The following is a 22,228-nucleotide window of genomic DNA, read 5'->3' as shown; positions in this document are numbered from 1 at the left end:
GTAGTTCCCTGTTAATTAAAAAGAAATAATAATTTGGTAGAAATAAATAAATGTAAACAAATGCATAGGGGAATAAATACATTTAGAAATAAATATTTTTAAATAAATGTAGAAATTAATACATGTTTATATTATAAATGTAGAAATAAATTAATAAATAGCAAGCTACAAAAATACATGTCATTAATTAATTTGGCTGATGAGTTTATCCACAGCAATTTACATTAATATACCTATATAAAAAGTACAAGTTTCATGTAAATATATATCTATAACAAAAACATGCAATATCTATATTGTCAATGTAAAAAACAAGTTAGAAAAACACACCAGCCGTTTAAAGTGGTGATAAACACAAAAGAACAAGTTAGGAGAAGCAATTGGGGCAACCTTGTCAAGCATTAAGCAAATAGGCACAATTGGAAAGGTGCTGAGGCCAAACATTCACACAATTGTTGCTAAGGGTATGACTGTTCTTAGACATTGTGGTTTACACATACGGTATTTAGAAAATAAGAAAATATAAAAGAGATGTCAAAACATAGGTTGCAAGCCAGAAGACAAACTAAGAGCAAGTAAATGGACAATGAAGATTATAGGACATTTTTTCTGTAGTGAAGCATAGGTAGTGAAAGTTTGGGCTGAATATACTTTTTGCAACCACCACAATTAAAACTCTGCATGCCCCATTAAAACTGTGATCCTGCACTTTGCATTTCAGATTGAATATTATTACAGAGAAGCCAGTGATCCCTCCTGCCTGACTGTAACGTGTGTCATCAGCGAGAAGACTTGTAACCAAATGACGTGTAGTCGTAGAAGTTTACAACACATGTTTCGAGACAGAGCGTGAAAAACTGTCTGGTTAACATAAGCTTGAAAAATACAACTAACGTTAGTACTACTGTAGGGATCAGTCCGGGGCCTGGTAGCAGTTAATAGTAACCACCCTGCGGACTATTACCTTCGGGAGAATGTGGCTGCTTGCTGATGCCAAATCTCATTTAGAAGTAGTCTGCTCCTGTATGTTGCACTGGAATCAGAGATTGAGGAAAATAATGAATTGAAACTTCCATTTTATTTTTATTTAAAAGTACAAGATATAAATATTGATGTTTGGAACAGAGCGCTCTCGTCACTCACAGTACACTCTGCTTTACCACATGTTCAGATTCCAGAACATTAAGATTTTGTATATATGAATGTTATATTTTACTGTAATCGGGTTTTACTGTAGCTGTTTGCGTTTCATTGACGGCTCTATGGGCTGACTGGTCACTGGTTTAGTTACTTTATTTTCTATGATCACTCATGGATCCGATGTGTTTCTCACTGTGAATGTATATAGTTTCTATAACAATACTGCAACGGTTCTTCCCAAACCACTTGTGTTTCGCCTAATGTTTAATAATATATCTGTACTGCTTGTGGCATTTCCATTTATTGATGCAATTTCTTAGCAAATAAAGTTCTTAATCTGGTTAAATTTACACGCCCAAACACCAGGGTTATCGTCCTCTGTCGCACCCCTTGTTTGTGTAACAGTATAAAGCTGACAGTTTTGCTTCACAGTTTACTCAGCTCTGCACACCCGGACTGCACTGACATCCTCCTAGTTCCAGCTCCTGCTTTCAAAGTACAGGTTAGTAATCTGTTGGGTTTAAGAAACCTAAACTTTGCAATGTTCATTTTAAAACTCCATAGTAATGAATTGTAATGTGTATAGTGCTGCAGACGGGCAGTTCCCTTTGATTTGTAGCTAATTAAAATATGTGATTGTGGGTTCAGAAAGGGAGAGGAAAGTGGACTTAGTTTCTTTAAAAAAAAAAACAAACAAACAAACAAACAAACAAAGAAACCAAAACCAAAATAAATTGAATGCATAAGTCTCGTTGAATGTAAGCTCCAGGTTTGGTTTGCTGTATTCTGCTACTGCTCTCAATTCTAACTATTTTCTGTATCTGTACTTGATTTTACTCCCGTATTCACGGTTTTTGTAATTGCTCTTGTTTGAAATCGTTCTTATCCATTTACTGCACAGACTAGTTGTTCTTAATGGAATTTACTCTTATAAGCAAATCTTTTTACTGTACAGTTAACTGCCGTTAGTCGAAATCGCTCTCAAATGCAATTATTTACTGTATTTCTTATTTGAATTTGCTCCTTTTTTTCTAACTATGGTATTTAGAACTGCTCTTATCTGTAATGTGATATTTTGTAACAATTGTAAGTCGCCCTGGATAAGGGCGTATGCTAAGAAATAAATTAATAATAATAATAATAATAATAATAATAATACAGGCTACATTATGTTCAATTCCATTATAAGCCACATATAACTATACAATGTTCCTGCTTTATTGTTTTCATGTTCTGTTGCTTTTCAAATGGATAGAATATAAATATATAAAAGTTAGAGTGCAGTCTAGAACAGTTCAATGAACATCAATCTACACCAGATCAATCTGCACCAGATCAAGCAAGCTCTCCAGGACCAGGGTTGGAGACCCTTGATCTACACCATTCAATGTCAGGGTTTAAATAAACTCAGAGAAACACCTGGTTTCAAGAAATACCAATTACCGCAGGCACTGAAAAGAAGTTCAACTGGTAGTTTAACCTGGACTCAGGATTTTGATACAGATTTGGACACAGGGTCAGCTTTTTACCTTTTAACGTTTAGCATCCAGATCTGGACTGAATATAACATTTACAGGTTAACCCACCTTAACTGGGACTGCCACAGGACTGCAGCTGTAGCGCTATGTAAGGGACCTGTTCACAGAATAGCAGCTCAGTTTTTTTTCATAAATAATGCATGCGTTATTTAAACACAATAAAACTCGGCTATGGCACCCCTTATTGATAGATAAGAGAAGTGGGACCCCAACGGTGAATTGCACAAACTAGTTAGTTACATCATTTTGATATTAAATTCGGGTCTGGTTCAACCCCTGAAAAACCATTAAATTGGCTTAAATTAGCCCCTACTCCAACATACCAAACAATTTAACAAATTAATTGGTTTAGCAAGATCCATTCTATGATTTATTTTAGACCCGTTTTAAACCAGCTTTATTTAAAAGACTAATGCCGCAAATGAACCTTTCCTTGCCAATTCATCAACACAGTAAGGACGTTGTATTTTGTAATATTGAATACACCTGTATGAAACCTAAAATACAATTTAATATAGCGTTTAAATTACTATTGTACCTTTTAAAGCAGTTTAGCAGCAATGTCTGGGAAACGAGTGGGGAACTAGATCACTGAACAAAATAATGCATCAGGGATCATTTAGTATTGTGAGATAACAGTTCATGAGACACTACTGCGCAGGGCAGAGGCTTGAAAGAACATGATATACCGTTTCAATACCATTCATGAGAATGTAACAACGCGCACACGATGATATATTGGATCCATGATGAAATCCTGTTTAAATATAGTTCAATACGTTTTATATATTGTACCTATGTTATTCTTAGTAATAATGTATTGAAATATACAATTGATCTGTTCCAGTAAAAACAAACATTACATATAATTCAACAAGCGTGTCCTGTGCTGTGCTGCCTGGCCTAGCCAGTGTAATCAACTGTGCTGCTTGCTCCTGTTGTCATCTAAAGATGCGTTGCAGCATGCATATGTTTCATTGGATACAAACATTTGTATTTTATTCGGTTGTAGATACCCGGGCAGCGCTCGGCCAGTTGTGCGCCGCCCCCCAAGAACTCCCGGTCACGGTCGGCTGTGACATAGCCTGGATTCAAACCTGCGATCTCCAGGCTATAGGGCACATCCTGCACCCAGCGCCTTTACTGGATGCGCCACTCGGGAGCTCCGTTAGCAAGTTTTTAGTTTCTAACGCTAAATGCCTCACTGATGACACTTACTATTTATAACCAGACAGATCAACAGAACATAAGATTGTTTAGTTACCTTATTAGTTTTAATGCACTGCGGTATAACATTTGTTAGATGGGCTACATTTGTCAGATTTATTACACTGTTACTCTTAATTGTATTTCCTGCATTATTTTCAGTTGAATACAGGTATGAAATATGGGCTTTATTATTTTTTTAAAAAGCATGCATTATATCTATATATATATCTATATATCTATATATCTATATATCTATATATCTATATATCTATATATCTATATATCTATATATATACACACACACACACACATACATACACACACACACACACACACACACATATACCTTTAATCTTTTATATCAGCACTAAAGTTTATGAAGCCGGGTATGTTGGCAAAACACACTATGTGAGCGGTCCTAAATATCAATAGTACTTTGTGAACACTGAACCTTTAGCCTACATTTTATGTTTAAAAAGAAATCCAACCGAGTCAAAAAACACATACTAACTAATCAATGTTTACTAGCACTTTATTAAAAAAAAAAAAAAAAAAAAAAAAAAAATGTACAAAAGGTGGTAGTTAAGTCAGTTACTTTTTTGCATGCAACTTCTTCCTCAAAGAAATCCAAAAGTTATAACCAAACCTGTATCTAAAAGCAAACTGTACCTTTTTTTGTTGTTTACATCTTCATTGTAGCGCAATTATTAAAGTGCTTTATGTACACCTGCGTTTGTGTTGCTATGAATAGTGAGTCTTGGTGCTGCAGTGTTAGGCTGCAGTATAAATAAGAAGGTGAAAACTGAAAGGTTAAACACTTCTTCATATGGTTAAATAAAAACAAAAAACAGGTTATGAATGGAGTAGTTTTGGTTTGTGTCACCAGCTTTCCTGTAGGCACATTATTTATCCACATGACAGTGGCACAGCCTGAGCTTGGGGGGGGGGGGGGGGGGGGAGGCATACTGTAAATGGTGTCTGAAACGGTTGAGCTGGGAGCCTCCCCCCAAACCCAACTGGTAGTTGCACCTTTGCCCCCCAAATAAAGAAGTTGTAACAGTCCTGTTTGAAACACTAAGGCCAATCCAAGTATCTTTAGAAAGAAAAAAATAATTAAGAGCAATCTTAAAATCTTAACCAAACCAACTAACATAAAAAGAAGACCTGAATCCAGGGTTCTAAACAAACTATCCTTTAATGCATCTCAGCACACTTGAGCAAAACAATGTGTTATGAAAAACAAGCACAGGACAGACAGAGAGAGAGATAAATAGATATATTGTTGGGCCCAAAGTCCTTGATATAAATCCAGCTCCAGGTAAGAAGCAAAAATAATAATCCAATAAACACAACGAAGCAAAGTAACAAAGTAAACAAATCCAGCAATGAAGATTGGTAAAAAAAAAAAAAAAGAATGGTCTCACCACTTTGCTGATGCAGATCCTCTTTTGGCTTTCACATCATTTCCTGCCGATGGCATAATTTTGTATCCACATGTCGCTTTATCCAGCAATTACAGAATCCATAGGCTCCTTCATTAACACAATTAATACTAACACTTTAAAAAAGAAAACCCTAAACTCTTACTGGTAAACATGCAAAAAATAACAACAAAGAAAACCAAACAGGAGGGGAAGCACCCACAAATAATACCAGGAAGTTACACATTGCAAATGCAATCAGGCGCACCGGTGCAGAGTCAGCGTGAGGTCACCAAGTAGAAAAACACCCCCCTTGATAGACAGACCTGTGCTTTTATACTACCCCTCTTAAAGGTATATACCCACTTTTTTATAATTCTTAATTGAACAAGTATGTGACCACTTTAAGATAATTACATTTCGGATTAAGGTATCTGGCCAGACTAACTGCAATCAATTAAATTGCAGATGGGGAGTTTCTTACCCCATTATATGTGGTCGGTGTCACATAGTAAACAAATAAACAACATGCATTCAATTGAAAGTAGTGAAAATAGTATAGGCTACTATATAATTCTGCGCAACAGTGAAAAGTCCAATCGTGTCCATACTGTTACAAATGGAAACCACTTCATGGTTTTTCCAGCAGGGTATGTAGGGTACTGTGTACTGTCATAACATCAATGCAGCACTGTGATCTGTTTTCTGTTATTGTGTACTAAGTATGCTACAGTAAAAAAAAGAAAAGAAAATGCGCCAATTTGTTTAGTTTTAATTAAAAAATAATCTTTGACTTTTCGCACTGTACGTTAATGATTAAATGCAGCAGCATGATTTATTTTGCATTACATGTATTTTACTACTGTACAGATGTATTACAAAATGTTATTTCAGCGCAATTATTTAAACAGTTAATATATATTTTGTTTTATTTATTAATTTATTTGTATTTTTTTTTTTAATCAGACTACTCGTGTCTCCAGACATGTCCGGATTAGCAAGGGACTACAGATTATGAAAACCTTTTTGATAGAAACACATTTCTGATTTGGGGGTGAAGGTTGGGGGGGGCACTGGAGGTCTGTTGCCTGGGACCCACACAAACCTGACACCGGCCCTTGCACCATGTGAAATATTTCTGGGGGCACCATTGCTTACGGTCTAAAGTTGTATTAACACTTTGGACTAGAACTGCTTTTTTCCGCTCAAATTAGGTAACACCGTGTAACATATATATATATTTTTTTTTTGGTTCCTGGGTAGTAAGTGTTATTTCCTAATTGCTTATGCCTCAAAAGTATAGAAAATGGCTATTATTCCCCACAAACTTTGCTTTTGTGACCAGGACAGTGATATTTTGAAATTTACCTATTTTCCAGAACATTCCAGATAGATTCAGTGCTGAGTAAACTTGGAGTAACTTCTAGAACTTTCTAGGACTTTCCAGTAATATAAATAGTAGTACAAATACAGGGGCCTTAAGCCCACCAGTTCAGTTTAGTTCCAGCTGCCTAAGTGGATACATATCTGCATTTTTCTGAGATGGCATCAAGGTCATAGGAGACTTCAAAATGGTGGCATTCCTGATGGGTCTCCAAGGTGGTTTTACCAAGTTTCCCTGCTATCTTTGCCTTTGGGACAGCAGAGACACCAAGGCGCACTACCACAGGCGGGACTGGCCACAGCGGACCGAGTTCTCTGTGGGGAGGAACAACGTCAAGTGGGAGCCACTGGTGGACCCCCGGAAGGTGCTGATGCCACCACTGCACATCAAATTGGGCCTTATGAAACAATTTGTCAGAGCTCTAGATAAGGAGTCGGCAGCCTTCAAGTACCTTCAAGACTTCTTCCCTAAGCTGTCTGAGGCAAAGGTCAAAGCCGGTGTCTTCGTCGGACCACAGATAAAGAAGATCCTGGAGTGCAATGAATTCCCCAAGAAGCTCACTAGTAAGGAGAAAGCGGCTTGGAACAGCTTTGTCGCAGTGGTTTGGGGCTTCCTGGGCAATCACAAGGCCGAAAACTATGTGGAGCTGGTTGAGACTCTGGTGAAGAACTACGGCACAATGGGCTGTAGGATGTCCCTCAAAGCCCATATCTTTGATGCTCATCTTGATAAATTCAAGGAGAACATGGGAGCGTACTCGGAGGAGCAAGGCGAGCGCTTCCACCAGGATATACTGGACTTTGAACGCCGCTACCAAGGACAGTATAACGAGAACATGATGGAAGACTACATTTGGGGGCTGATTCTTGAAAGTGATTTACAGTATAATCGTAAATCTCGAAAAACTACTCACTTCTAAATCTTTTGTAGTCATTTTTGTATTACTTTAGTATAAATACACGTTAATTTGGATTCATATGTTGTTTTTTTCTGACTTTATGTGAACGAAAAGACACAAATTCGCCCGTTTTCTCATTGGAAATAGATAAATTTCAAAATATCACTGTCCTGGTCACAAAAGCAAAGTTTGTGGGGAATAATAGCCATTTTCTATACTTTTGAGGCATAAGCAATTAGGAAATAACACTTACTACCCAGGAACAAAAATTGTGTTACATAGTGTAATCACTCTGAATGTCCTTCCTCACAGCCTGTGGCTTCAAACAATATTGTCCGCTGTCAGTAACTAACGTTCCCTTTCAATTTGAAGATGATCACCACTACATTAGGCATGGGATATTCCTACCCTTCGGGTAGGTATTGCTGAGCTCTGTATACCAGAGCTGCCGAAGGCCCCTTCCTGAGATGACGCACTAAGTCCCGCCTACCGAGGGAATAAAACCGTCACTCGCAGGAAAATCCTCCTCTTTTTCCCTCTCAAGATGGTACGGTAAGACCTCTGTGTTGAGCAGAGCGTGTTGATAGAAAAGAGCTTCTCGAGTCGATTTGAGTCGGTTGTATTTCCCTTGCATTCGTGCTGAAAGCCGGCTTGCAGCTTCCCTGGAATAAATGTCTTAAGAGTCCTTTTTGCCTTTCTGTCTTTCAGCAGCCTCCCCTGCTTGTCACCTGTCTGTCATATCTGAGCGACTGCCTGTGCAGTCATGCGTGAATAATTGTCTATTCTTCCTGAGAGTACACGTGTCCTCCTCGGGGCTAGGCCTTGTCGTATCCCCGCTGTCGAGTGACCCTTCCAGCCGCTCTCTCCTCCTCGGGGCTAGGCCTTGTCGTATCCATGCTGTCGAGTGACCCTTCCAGCCGCGCTCTCCTCCTCGGGGCTAGGCCTTGTCGTATCCATGCTGTCGAATGACCCTTCCAGCCACGATCTCCTCCACAGGGCTAGGCCTTGCCGCATCCCCACTGTCAAGTAGACCCTGCCGGCCGCACAGGCCCGCCCACCTCGGTGAGTCGGGCCTTGTAAACAAATGGCGTACTCTCGCTCCCTTTACTATCTTTCTCCGCGGTAACGCACGGTGCTGCACGGTACGCAGTGCACGGTACCCGGTGCACACGGTGCTTGGGACGCGCGATACACGTTGCATTTCTTGCGTAAGCACTGCTCAACCTAGCGTATAGCTCACGGTGCTGCACGGTACCTAGTGAAAAACAAGATACTTGGTGCGCACGGGGCTCAGCATACACGATGCACGTGGTGTACATAGTGCATGGTGCACACGTAGATTGGTACTACACTAGTGCTCATACGGTGCTGCACGGTATGCTGTGCACAAGGTGCCCACGGTACTCAACACACGGTGCGCAGTGTTAATACCCTTGCTGTAACGCTAGTGAGTGTACACACTATGTTAACGCAGTGTTCAACACAATGCGAGCAGTGCCTTAGTGCTAATGCACAAAGTCAAGCCCGTGTCGGGGTCCCATCCCTGTATGGCCTGCAATGCAAACATCCCGCAGGAGGACAAGCATACCCCCTGCGTGCGGTGCTTGGGCGTCCCACATGCCACCATGGCCCTCGAGGGGGACATGGCATGTAGTGTCTGTGAGGCTTTTCAGCCCCGATTGAATGAGGCTCGTCTAGAGAGAGCCATGAGGGTGAGCTCCGTGTCCTCCACGGCAGGACCGTCTGCGGCTCTGGGTGCCCCAGACGACCTGTCCCAGGACACCCTGCTGGACATTCCCAATGCGCAGGCCACCCGCAGTCCCTCCCCATCTCCACAAGCGAGACGGGTGAAGCATTCTAGGCAGGCGAGGGACATTATGGACCTGAACGCCCAGATGGCCCAGGTCCTGGATCTCTTGGCTACACAGGCACCAGCGGCCCAGGCCCCTATCCAGGCCCTGCTGCAGCCCCAATTGGCATACCCCCCCCCCACCTCCCCAAGGGAGTGCAGGGGGTGTGGGAAGGGTCACCTCAGCTGTTGCAGGAGGATAGCGGCCTCGGGGGATAGAGCTTCTTTCTCCTCTGAAATGCAGTGGGTGAGACCCTTGCGGAGGAAGAGCCTGGCTCTGAGAGTGTCTCAGAAGCCAGTACCACCTCATTGTCCAGCTCGGTCTCGGTACTCATGGGACGTGCTGCAGCTTTCCTGCAGGTTCCCTGGACACCAGCGGCAGAACCACGCCGGTCTGTTTTCAGATCACAGGCGCTGGCTCCTCGCCCTGAAAGGTTCCCAGCTTTCCCAGACTTCATGGAGGAAGTATGCTCTTTCTGGCATCGCCTGGCTTCGGGTCCTAGTGTACAAAAACAGGCTGCACCGCTCTCCTCCTTGGAATGCGTGGATAAACTCGGTCTGGCGGGGTTCCCCCCGGTAGACTCCACCATCGCGACTCTGGTTAAGGCCCCGCCGGTGGGTGGTCTTGCTAGAGATCCGGCGTGCCCGAGCCCTCAATGCAGGATGACGGAGATGCATTTAAAGTGAACTTATACAGCAGAAGCGCAGACAGCTCACTTAACCCTTTGCGGTCCATTGTCGGACTGGGTCCGACATTGCAATTATTCCTCACAGGTCCTTTGTCGGACTGGGTCCGACATCATTATAGCAACGCAATAAACGGGTGTTTAGTCGTTTTTTCTCCGGAAAAAGCCGAGAAAACCATTCAATTGCCGAGTGGTAGCGACAGGAGCCGAGACAAGTCGGAAAAAAAAAAAAAAAAAAAGGCGTATTTCATGAATAGTCATACATGGTATCAGGTATCAGATAATGGGCGTCCATAGTAAACAAGCTGGCTAAGTGCGTCAGCGCACTGAGACTATCATGGACATTTGCAGAGCTTTTTTCAGATGTTATAGTAATAAAATAATGACTTGGATTGCATTATTGAGGAGTTTGGTGATAAAACGAGTGATCTGGAGATGATCGATCGGTATGTACGACTATTATTATTATTATTATTTATTTCTTACACAGCTGAACGCTATAGCAAACAAAAGGCTGGGGCGGGGCTGGAGATGCCTAGTGTGTGCTTTGTTGATATGCAGGGCCATTTAAACCCGTTTGACTGTGAAAAAAAATACTTTTAAACAGCGCGTATAAAATTAACTGCGCGTGTGAAAATTAATTAGACCTGGCGTGCCTGACGCGCGATTAATAAATGGACCGCAAAGGGTTAACTAAGAGGCTGTGTGGTCCAGTGGTTAAAGAAAAGGGCTTGTAACCAGAAGGTCCCCGGTTCAAATCCCACCTCAGCCACTGACTCACTGTGTGACCCTGAGCAAGTCACTTAACCTCCTTGTGCTCCGTCTTTCGGGTGAGACGTATTTGTAAGTGACTCTGCAGTTGATGCATAGTTCACACACCGTAGTCTCTGTAAGTCGCCTTGGATAAAGGCGTCTGCTAAATAAACAAATAATAATAATAATTATAACTAATACAGCGAGTGTGCTGACCGCATATTTGTATGGTGTACTGCGTACCCTGTGCCGGAGCTAGCTTAATTGTGGCTTGTAGACAGCTGTGGCTGACAAAAGCCAGAGTCCCTGATGCAGATAAGGCTGCGCTGCTTGACACACTCATATCCCCAGGGCATACTTTTGGGCCAGCTGTGGAGGAGATATTGCAAAGATGCCACTGTTGCTCCCTCCCCGTGCCTCTGCATGGGGTAGGTCGAGCCGCTGGTGAGCTCCCCAGACTCGAAGTGTCACCAGAAGAGTCCCAGTCCCCACGGCTCTGCTGGGTGACTTAAGGCATTGCCTACAGTCCACATCAGCAGGTAACCAAGCCCAAACGACAGGCAGAGGGAACGCCGGTCCTGGTCAGTCCACAAACCAGCAGCCAGCACACTAAACACTCACCCCAAACTGCCCTGCCCCAGCCTCAGCAGCCCAAGCAGGGCCCCTGAAGGCTGGTGGCCTCAAACCCCCTTTTCGGCACAGCAGCTGCAGTACTGGTGCGCTTGAACTTCAGATTCCTGGGTGCTTGCCACTGTGCAAAACGGCTATGCGTTTCAGATTGGCTTGGGACCTCCTCCCTTTCGAGGTGTCACCAACACCTTCGTGACAGACCCTCTACAAGCCTCGGTACTTCAGAAAGAAGTGTCTGCCTTGCTGTGCAAGCGAGCCATTTCTCTCGTAGACCCCATCTCCCACGGAGTGGTACTACTGGAGGTACTTTCTGGTACCCAAAAAAGATGGCAGGCTTTGCCCCATCTTAGATCTGAGGCTCCTGAATGGGTTCTTAAAAGAAAGGAGGTTCCGAATGCTGACGCACCGTCACATACTCCAGTCTGTCCGGCCAGGTGACTGGTTCACCACTGTGGACTTACGGGACGCATACTTTCATGTTCCCAGTTGTCCAGAGCACAGAAAGTATCTGCGCTTTTCCTTTCAAGGAAGCACGTACGAATTCACTGTGCTGCCATTCGGCCTCTCCCTAGCTCCACGTACGTTGCAGGGGATCAGAGTAAATATACTGCTGCTCCCAGCTTTTCTGGAGAAAGTCCAGTTAGAGAAAGTGTCGGTTCTCCTAGTTGCTTCCAAGTGGCCCGGGAGAATATTGTTTTTGACCCTGTGCCAGCTGTTGCACGGCCAGCCCTGGGAGATTCCACTTCGTTTGGATCTCCTCAGTCAGGCGAAAGGCTCTCTTTGGCACCCGGAACTGGGCAGGTTCCAGCTATGGGTCTGGCCCTTGTAAGGGACCACTGGCTAGCCCTAGGGCTATCGGACACAGTTGTGGATGCAGAGCACTGGGGCGGACTCCACTAGGTCTTTTTATACCTATAAGTGGAAGTATTTTCAAGCTTGGTGTGAACCATGATCCCATCAGTTGCCCTATGCCAGTCATTTTGCAGTTTCTGCAAGAACTGCTTGGTGCTGGAAGGTCACCTTCCACCTTGAAGATGTATTTAGCGGCTATCTCTACTTGCCATGCCCCCATAGAATCTATGTCTCCGGGTGCACATTTATTGGCTACCCGTTTCTTTAAAGACGCACGGCGATTACACCCTCCTAGGAGGACTTTTCTCCCTGAATGGAGCCTTAATATTGTACTAGAGGCTCTCACAAAGGCCATGTTTGAGCCCTTACACTCCATAGAGCTGAAGTACCTGTCCTTCCTCTTGGCTATCACCTCCGCTAAGCGGATCAGTGAGCTGCAGGCACTGTCTGTGCACAACTCCTGCATGGGTATTTGGGAGGATGGCAGCAGGGTGTCGCTGCGTACCAACCCTGCGGTGATTCCAGCCTTCCTCCCCAAGGTGATTACAGCCTTCCACATTAACCAGTCTGTGGTACTGGAGTCTTTTCATCCACCTCTGTTTGCTTCAATGGAGGATGAGATTGAATTTCCTCTGCCCAGTGTGGGCATTGAGATACTACGTGCTGAGGACAAGAGCTCTGCGTCAATCTGACCAGCTCTTCATCTGTCATGGGACACGGACTCTAGGACAGGCCTTCTCTAAGTAGCGTCTGTCACATTGGACTGTGGATACAGTCTTGACTGCGTATAATGGTGCTGGCTTGCCCCCACCTGGTAGGGTAGCCGCACACTCGACTAGACAGTTGGCTACATCTTGGGCCCTCTTCAGAGGTGCCTCGATGTCTGATATTTGTACTGCAGCTAGCTGGGCTACGCTGCATACCTTCTCCAGGTTCTACCGTATTAATGTGGTAGACCCTCTTTTGCCTTCTGTAGGCACGAGGATCCTTGAGGGTGTAAGTTCACACCTCTAACCTCTGGGTTAGACAGTGTTTTTTGTCCCTCATATTCTGCCGTTCCTTCTCCCTCGTGACAGCTTTGGTATACATTATCCCATACCTAATGTAGTGGTGGTCGTCTTCGAATTGAAAGGGAATGTCAGGTTACTTACTGTAACCCTGGTTCCCTGAAAGAGAAGACGACCACCACCTGTGAGGTCGCTTAGGTCGCCCTCACAGGTTCGATGGAAAAAGAGGGCGATATTCCTGTGAGTGACAGTTTTATACCCTCGGTGGGCGGACTGAGTGCATCATCCCAGGAAGGGGCCTTTCGGCAGCTCTGGTATAGAGAGCTCAGCAATACCTATGTCAAGGGCAGGAATATCCCATACCTAATGTAGTGGTGGTCATCTTCTTTTTCAGGGAACCAGGGTTATGGTAAGTAACCTAACGTTCTTCCCTCACGGGCCATAGTTTCCAACTTTGAGCCTCGTCTCCAGTTCATATTTCCATCCATGCATGTCAAGTTTCAAGGTTTACCCTGAAACTCACGGTTTTTCACAATTTTGAGAGTCAATGTGCAATGGATTCTCACATTTGTGCATATTAAGTTTGTTATTGTTTGCGAGGCTGCAAAACCCTTTATACATGTGTGACAGGCTGGCTCACAGTGGTGAGATGTGGTGACGTCACGGACCAGGAAGTAACTGAAACCAAAACAATGGATGGGCGGGTGAAGCTGAATGCTACTGCATTCAGCGCATTTAATTAATCAAATAAACTAAAACAAAAGATTTAAACAATGAACAAAACACAAAACAAAAAGGCACAAGGGCCAAACAAATAAACAAAGACTGTTTAGCAGTCGTTTTTAAATGTCGTTATGTTTCCTCGCTCTCGCTCTCTCCCCGTACTCTCCTCTGTACACTCCACCCCGCAGCACGGGCAGCTGCAGGTTCTTATACTCTGGCCGAGGGATTAACTAGTTGTTAATTATTTTATTACCCCTCGGCCAGAGTCTGCACGTGTTTGGTAAGGATGCATGACTGTCAGTTAGTTAAATAATCAGTAGCTGATCAGTCATGCATCCTCACAGGGTTTTAAATATAAATAATAAAAGACACGCCGCTTTTATCCGCGCCGCAAACAAATACAAATAATAATAAATAAATACATAGGTGCGGGATGCTCCGCCACAACATGACACAGCTGTAAATCCAATACAACTGTCTGAGCATTTTTTTTTTTTTTTGGGAGGGAGGACATCACCATGAAGAGGTGTACATTACCATTCATATATTCCTGTAGCTCCTATGCAAACTCCCCCCTTACTCCAAAGATAGAATTGCCTTGTTGTCTCAAACTGACAGTTTGTCTGTGTTTCTGTACATAACACGTCATTACTCGGACAGAGTCGAAGGAGAGGCTGTGAGACTGGCACTGTCTCATTCACGCAGAAATTACCACAGAAATAAGAGAAACGGACATCAATGAGAATTTAATTATTACAGTTGAAAAATATAATGTTCTTTATGATGCCAGTGTCAGTGGTTATAATGACAATACAAAGAAAGAAATTGGTATGTCTATCTCTTTATTTCACCTTAATTTTGGTCAAAGTGACGGGGAGCGACACACACTGATTTTGAATTACTGTAAAATGATGCTTCTTTGTAATAATCATGTTGACCAATAATAATAATAATCACATTCACACACTAACTGAAGATTTTATTAAAACTGAAAATCAATAAAAAAAAGTATATTAACCCTTAGCAGTCCATTTATTCAGCGCGTCTCAGGCGCATCAGGTCCAATTTATTTTCACACGCGCAGTTTATTTTAGATGGGCTGTTTAAAAGTAGTTTTTTCACAGTAAAACAGGTTTAAAAGGCACTGCATATCAACAGGACACTCAGAACTGCATCTCCAGCCTCGCCCCACCCCTTGTTCGCTGTATTCTTCACATACCCCTTCATAGTCGTGCATACCAATAAATCATCTCCTGATCACTCGTTTTATCACCAAACATCTCAAAAAAGCTCTTCAAATGTCTGTGATGTTCTTTGAGCGCTGGATGCAGAAGCAGCTGTCTTGTTTGTTTATGTCCATGTTATCTCTGTGGTGCCGGGGCTATGTGTATTTCTCAGATACGCCCCTTTATTCGGCTTCTCTCAGCTCCTATGGGTCTCACTTGGCCATTGAATGGTTTTCTCAGCTGTTTCCGGAGAAAAAAACGACTAGAGACCTGTTTTTTACGTCCCTTTACATTGGACCGACATAGGGAAAATAATAGTGTCGGACCAGGTCCGACATAGGATTGCAAAGGGTTAAACCAATTTTCTCAGTATTTACAAAGAAATATGTGTAGATGTATTCTTTTTTAACCCTCTATTGCACACATTATGATAATAGAGTGGAAAAAAATAATTCTTAGAATTTCTTACTTAAATAGGTCCATATTGCACAAAAAAAAACATTGTGAAATATATTTTGGGAAGTTTTAGATGGGTACGTTACCTGGAAGTAACATTGTGCAATTGAAGAACCAACAAAAATAATTCAATTCATTGAAAACATTTTTTTATTGCATGTTCTCTAACAAAATAACATTTTTCTGTTAACAAAATGAACAGTATTAACAGAATGAATGATGAACAACTAACAATTGTTCTGGACACGTTTGCTACAGGACTACTGTGTGTGAAAATCCATAAAACAGTTATTTTCTGCAGAGAAACAGAGGTACACTTTTGTGCCATTTGCACTGCACTTCAGACACTGTACATTTTATAAGCCCTTTGCAGCCTGGATTTTTGCATCTGCCTCTTGCTTCAGCAAAAACAGGCCAGTGTCCAGTGTTGTCCTGTCAAACTGATGTACATGGCAATGGGGCTGCAGGCCCTCTTCGCTTGTTTTCAGCATGCTTCTCCTCAATATCTGAGCTATAATTATATAGTTGTTGTTATAATCCAGAACACCACTAGGGCAGGTCACTTGAACAACTTCCTTCTTCCTATTCCATCTATCAATAGTAGCCGTTGGGTTGGCAGCAGCAAACATACTGTCACTGCACGGTTGGCATACCATTTTACTGCCCTGAGGTTTAAGCCATTGACAGTTGCTTCTTTCTCTTGAAAGGTCCCCCTCCCTTTTTTCTTCATCTCACCATCTGACATGAATGGACATCCACCCAAGCGATTGGATCAGACAGTCCCCACACTGAATTTTTCTCTTCTCGAGTGCCACTTGCAAATCTACATTACAAAATCAATTGTAGTAGTAGATCTTGTGGGAAAGGTTCTGTGGTACAATTGACACAATTTTGAAGGCCTATGTTTCCACTTGCACCAATGTCAGGCATTCCATCAACTGGTAGAATTGGACCACTGTAAATATCAAAGTTGTAAACCACGCCATTGCTATCTGAGAGAACACATATTTTGTATCCCCAGCGTTTTGGCTTTTTAGGATTGTACTGTTTGATGGAGCTCTTTCCTTTGAATGGGACCAAATACATAATAATATAATATAGTAAACAAATAAAAGTAAAGCAATAGTATATAGTAATAATAAATATTCCTAATACAAAATATTCCCTTATGTCAACAGTAAATCTAGTATCTCCCCATATCAAGATTGCACAATGTTACTTTCTGGATACATACCAATTGTCATAAATTTTTCATAGTAAAATAATCCTTTACTTACCAATAATTATGAATCCAATTTTTCTTTTGATGATAAAAGCAGAAAAAACAATGTAGTAGCATCAAATGCAACACTCAAAAAGATGACCTTCAACCTTCCTAGTAGTACCACATTGTAGAAGTAAAATAAAAAATAAGAAAGTCATATGACCAAATGGAAAGTTACCATTGGTTTATTTAGACTGTTACCTAAAAGAAACAGCAACTACAGAACTGAAGCATTTTTATGTGTATTAAGCAACAAAGATTGGTTTGTTACCTTTATGTTACAATATGCAATAGAGGGTTAATGATTTTCATGTTAAACTAGATCACATTCACTGTTAAATGTAATTTCTTTTAGTGTGTGGTGTACCCAGCCTATTTCTTTGTTTTATTTATTTTATTTCGTCTCCACAAAAGGAGCAAAAGCAGACAGTATTTTCTTTTCATGACTAGCTATAGTTTTTTTTTAATGTACTTCATTTTTTATGTATTTGTGTCGTTTGCTTTGCTCCCGGTGTGCACAGCCCTTAAGTCTAGGTCAGTGGCATAGCTGTCAATCATGTGCAAAAATCTTGATCCGTCACCAGCACCCCCGCCCCCCCAAAAACAAAATCTAGTGGTCTAGGGTAAAGCTCTTCATCAATCCCAAGGCTTTTCAGCAGGGGTCTCAATAATGTGAACACTTAGGGTTTGACATGTATGTCGGTCACGCTTTATTCTAGGCCGTTTTTAAAGTTTATTAACTGTTACATGTATTCACCCCAAATGGCTACTCTTTAACAAGCCACGCCTCATGGGTAGAGGTGGGGGCACTGCTGTTATTGCTAACTCTGTGCTTGCTGTCTCAACACTCTCTTTGCCAGCCTTCTCTTCATTTGAAAAAATGATTGCTTCTCGCAGTTCTCGCAATTCCTCTCCCTAATCTGCACTTCAGATGACAAATGTCTACTCCTTGGTGATTTCAATATCCATGCCAACTTGCCTTCTTCCCCTCTAAAAACCACACTTTGGCACTGGCACTCTTGGACTGTCTTGGACTCTCTCAATCTGTCAATGTTCCACTCACACCCATAGACATACCCTGGATCTGCTCATCACCAGGGGTCTTGTTATCTCCAATCTCTCAGTCTCAGATATGTCTCTCTGACCATTTTCCCTTCTTCCCCTCTGACTGGTACTCTTCCGTCTTCAGTCGATGATGCGGTGTCCCTCTGCAACGCTACCCTTACTGAGATCACAGACACAGCTGCCCCGCTTACAACCAGAACAGTGAAGAAACATCACAACTGTCCATGGTATACCCTCGAACTGTGACTGCTTAAGTCTGCCTTTTCATGCGTTTGATCAGCATTTATTGTGCCTGAAAAACACAAGCCAAGTTAGTAGAAACAATTGGGGCAACCTTGGCCCCCATCAGTTTTACAGTTGTGCCTATTTGCTTGTGCTGGGCAAGGTTGCCCCAATAGTTTCTTGAAACTTGGCTTGTGTTTTGATATTTCTATTTTAAATGGCTGGGCACTTTTGATAACTTGTTTTTCTTCACATTTCCAATGTGTTTTTGTTTCAAATTGCAAAGATGTTGAGTATCACCACTTTTTGGTCAGGATTCATTTGCACATTATTGATTTTCTGGAGTTTTCTGAGTTGTTCCTCTACATCAGGCTTAACCATACCAACCCTTGGGTCTATGTTGGTGCCAAGATATTTCTCAGACATTCCCAAGCGAATCATAGTTACTCCCGCCGTTTACCCGCGCTATATTGAATTTCATCACTTTGACATTCAGAGCACTGAACAGAAATCACATCGCGTCATCACCCAACGGGGCCTTCGCGATGCTTTGTTTTAATTAAACAGTCAGATTCCCCTGGTCCGCACCAGTTCTAAGTCAGCTGGAAGGGCCCAGCACACATCCAAAGTCACCACCGCCCAACCCCGTGAGGGGTGAAGGCGACGCCTCATCCAGCCGCGGTGCGTGCCCAACCCTGCTTCGCATCCTAGCTCGACTGACCCAGGCCTTGGAGCCAATCCTAATCCCTAAATTACAGAACTGAATTGCTGACTTCCCTAAACTACATTGTTCTAACATGCCAGAGGCTGTTCACCTTGGAGACCTGCTGCGTATATGGGTACGGCCCGACGCGAGATTTACACCTTCTCCCCCTGGATTTTCAAGGACCAGCGAGATCTCACCAGATGTCACTGATAAGATTTAAACCTGTTCAGAACAGTTCCAGAGAGGCCCACCCATTCTTTAAGACGATTAATTAAAATTGCATGATCCACAGTATTGCATGCAGAACTAAAAGGACTAAAGTAGTCTAAAAGGACTAAAGTAGATATATCATTTTAATCTGCACACATAAGTAGATCATTTGCAACCTTAACCAGAACAGTCTTTGTGCTATGATCTGAACGAAACCCAGACTGAAACTTCTCCAAAATAATATTACTATCAAGGAAATTATTAATGTGTTTAAATACTGCCTTTTCAAGAACCTTAGCTAAAAAAGGAAGGTTTGAAATAGGTGTATAATTAACTATCTAAATTAGATTTTTTTTTAAGTCGGGGTTTCAACAGGGCAGTTTTAAAAGCAGCTGGAAATATCTGTGTTGACATAGAACTCTTAATTATAGTTAGAGCATCATTCCACAGGTCACTGAACATGTCCTTCAGAAACCTAGCTGGTATTGTGTCCAAAGAGAAAGTAGCATATTTCATCTGCATTACTACCTACTACTGGTGTGTCTGAATCAGAGTCATGCCATGAAATTTGATCCCTAATATTCACTATTTTTTGTTGAAAATAGTTCAGAAATTCTTCACACTTAGTAACTGACGCCTCAGTGTCAATTACAAGGGAGGGTGAGGGATTAACTAGCCTATCGATTGTTGAGAAAAGGACCCAAGAGTTATTCTTATTCACCTCAATAAGATTAGAAAAATAAGTGCATCTTGCTGACATTAAATCTTTGTTGTACTTCAATACAAGTTGTTTTAAAATATATCATATTGGATTTGTCATTTTGTAGCTCTCCATTTCTGTTCTGCCTTGCGACAGTCTCTTTTCATTTGACAGATGATGACAGATCCCCTTGAAGTTGTACAAAGAATATTTCAATGTAAAGTGGAGCGATCAAAAAAAGAAGCCAAGTTAGCCAATTGTGTGAATCTTGGGCCCCAGCACCTTTCCAATTGTGCCTATTTGCTTGATGCTTGACAAGGTTGCCCCAATTGCTTCTCCTAACTTGGGCTTTTATGTTTGATATCACCACTTTAAATGGGTGTTACGTTTTTCTAACTTGTTTTTTTTTTACATTGACACCATAGATATCACTTCTTTTTTTGCTTCATCAAATAATGAATAAAGTGAGGGAAAGATATTCAAGAATGTGTATGGTAAATAGACAGACAGACATTACAAGAGAGTAATAAGTAGAGTAAGAAGAGAAATGAGCAAAAATTTGAAAGTAAAATAATGGTATAAGGGACTTTTGGACAGTATTGAAAGTGTTAACATTGTATTCTTTTAGTTGCAAATGTACATCCATCAGTGTTGAAAACAATATCTATATTTTGGTAGGTATTGATATATTGATGTTTTGTACCTACGTAAATTACAATGTTATGAATGGTTAAAAAGGTACATATGGGGGGCTCCCGAGTGGCGCATCCAGTAAAGGCGCTCCACGTGAGTGCAGGATGCGCTCTATAGCCTGCAAGTCGCGAGTTCGAATCCAGGCTATTCCATTGCCGATCGAGGACGGGAGCTCCCAAGGGGCGCCGCACAATTGGCCGAGCGTCGCCCGGAGGGAGGGAGGGTTAGGTCGGTCAGGGTGTCCTCGGCTCACCGCGCACCAGCGACCCCTGTAGTCTGGCCGGGCGCCTGCGGGCTTGCCTGTAAGCTGCCCGAGAGCTGCGTTGTCCTCCGACGCTGTAGCTCTTGGGTGGCTGCATGGTGAGTCTGCAGTGTGAAAAAAAGCAGTCGGCTTGACGGCACACGCTTCGGAGGACAGCGTGTGTTTATCTTCACCCTCCCGAGTCAGCGCAGGGGTGGTAGCGGCGAGCCGAGCATAATAAAATAATTGGCCTTTCCAAATTGGGAGAAAATAATAAAAAAAATAATTGGCAACGACTAAATTTTTAAATTAAAAAAAAAAGGTACATATGCATGTCAGTGCTAAAGGGTAGTATACAAACACATTTTAATGCTGGAAAAAACACATTATTCTCCTTAATATAGTGGTGTTATAAACTTAATCTTACATGTATATATGTATAACCATATTCAGCAGACAAAGAAATGAGGTAATGCTGAAATGAGGGCTATACAGTGCATATAGCAAGTATTCACCCCCCTTGGACGTTTTCACTGTTTGTTGTGTTACAACATGAAATCTTGATGCATTTAAATGGGATTTTTTTCTCCTTTGATTTACACAACCTACTCAACACTTTGAAGAGGCAAGAGAATTTTTATTGTGAAACAACAGTTAATGAAAAATAAAAAAAAAAACTGAAATGTCTTGGATAGTGTGGCAAAGTGCCCGCCCCTGTGTGTATTTTGTGTGTTATGTGTTGTATGTTGCGTGTGTTAATGTTGGTGTATAGATTGGTACACGGGATATAAACGGGTCTGTGTTTCACGTGTGTTTAAAGTGTATAATTATATTTAGGCACGGGATTTTGCACATCACGCACGTGCATTTAAAATATAATATGTGAACACGGGGTTTCACGTAATGAATTCACGTGCTGGGATTCAAGTGAATAATTAATTAGTAATTGAATCCCAGCACAACAGTATATATAGATGCACATTTCTGTCACTCGTGGTTGGGTGTTCGTGAGTGGAGAACGGGTGAGAGAGAGGAGAAAGTAAAGTAAAATAAAGTAAAGTAAATTGATAGTTGTTTTGTACTCACCGTGTTTGTTCGTCTGTCCTGCACCGTCTGTTTAGTGTTTAGTCGTTTTGTATGTCTGTTTATTTTGGCGCAAGTGCCGTGTCCTGTTTTGTGTACTGTTTTCAACCCTTTTATTTGTTAATAAACGCTGAGTGCAGCCATTGCACTCAGCTCATCACAACCACTCTGTGTCTGTGTATTCCTTTTCTGGTCTGACGCCACCCACTCTGGCCGTCTTTGTGACACGTGGTGTCAGAAGAGGGATAGCCGCGCCTCCAAGCGTCAGACCA

General features: G+C 42.2%; 1 protein-coding gene across 1 annotated transcript in view; it reads left to right on the top strand.

The window, feature by feature from the left end:
- The first annotated feature begins 1,583 nt into the window (after positions 1-1,583).
- Positions 1,584-22,228, top strand: part of LOC117395269 (DELTA-stichotoxin-Hcr4a-like) — a 412,383-nt gene continuing 391,738 nt past the window's right edge. Inside the window, exon 1 of the mRNA XM_059007440.1 lies at positions 1,584-1,642. The gene's annotated coding sequence lies outside the window, so the exon portion shown is untranslated. The remainder of the gene's footprint in view (positions 1,643-22,228) is intronic.

The sequence above is a fragment of the Acipenser ruthenus genome, chromosome 35, assembly GCF_902713425.1.
Source record: "Acipenser ruthenus chromosome 35, fAciRut3.2 maternal haplotype, whole genome shotgun sequence".
Taxonomy (NCBI): Eukaryota; Metazoa; Chordata; class Actinopteri; order Acipenseriformes; family Acipenseridae; genus Acipenser; species Acipenser ruthenus.
This window is presented reverse-complemented; position numbering and strand designations above follow the sequence as displayed.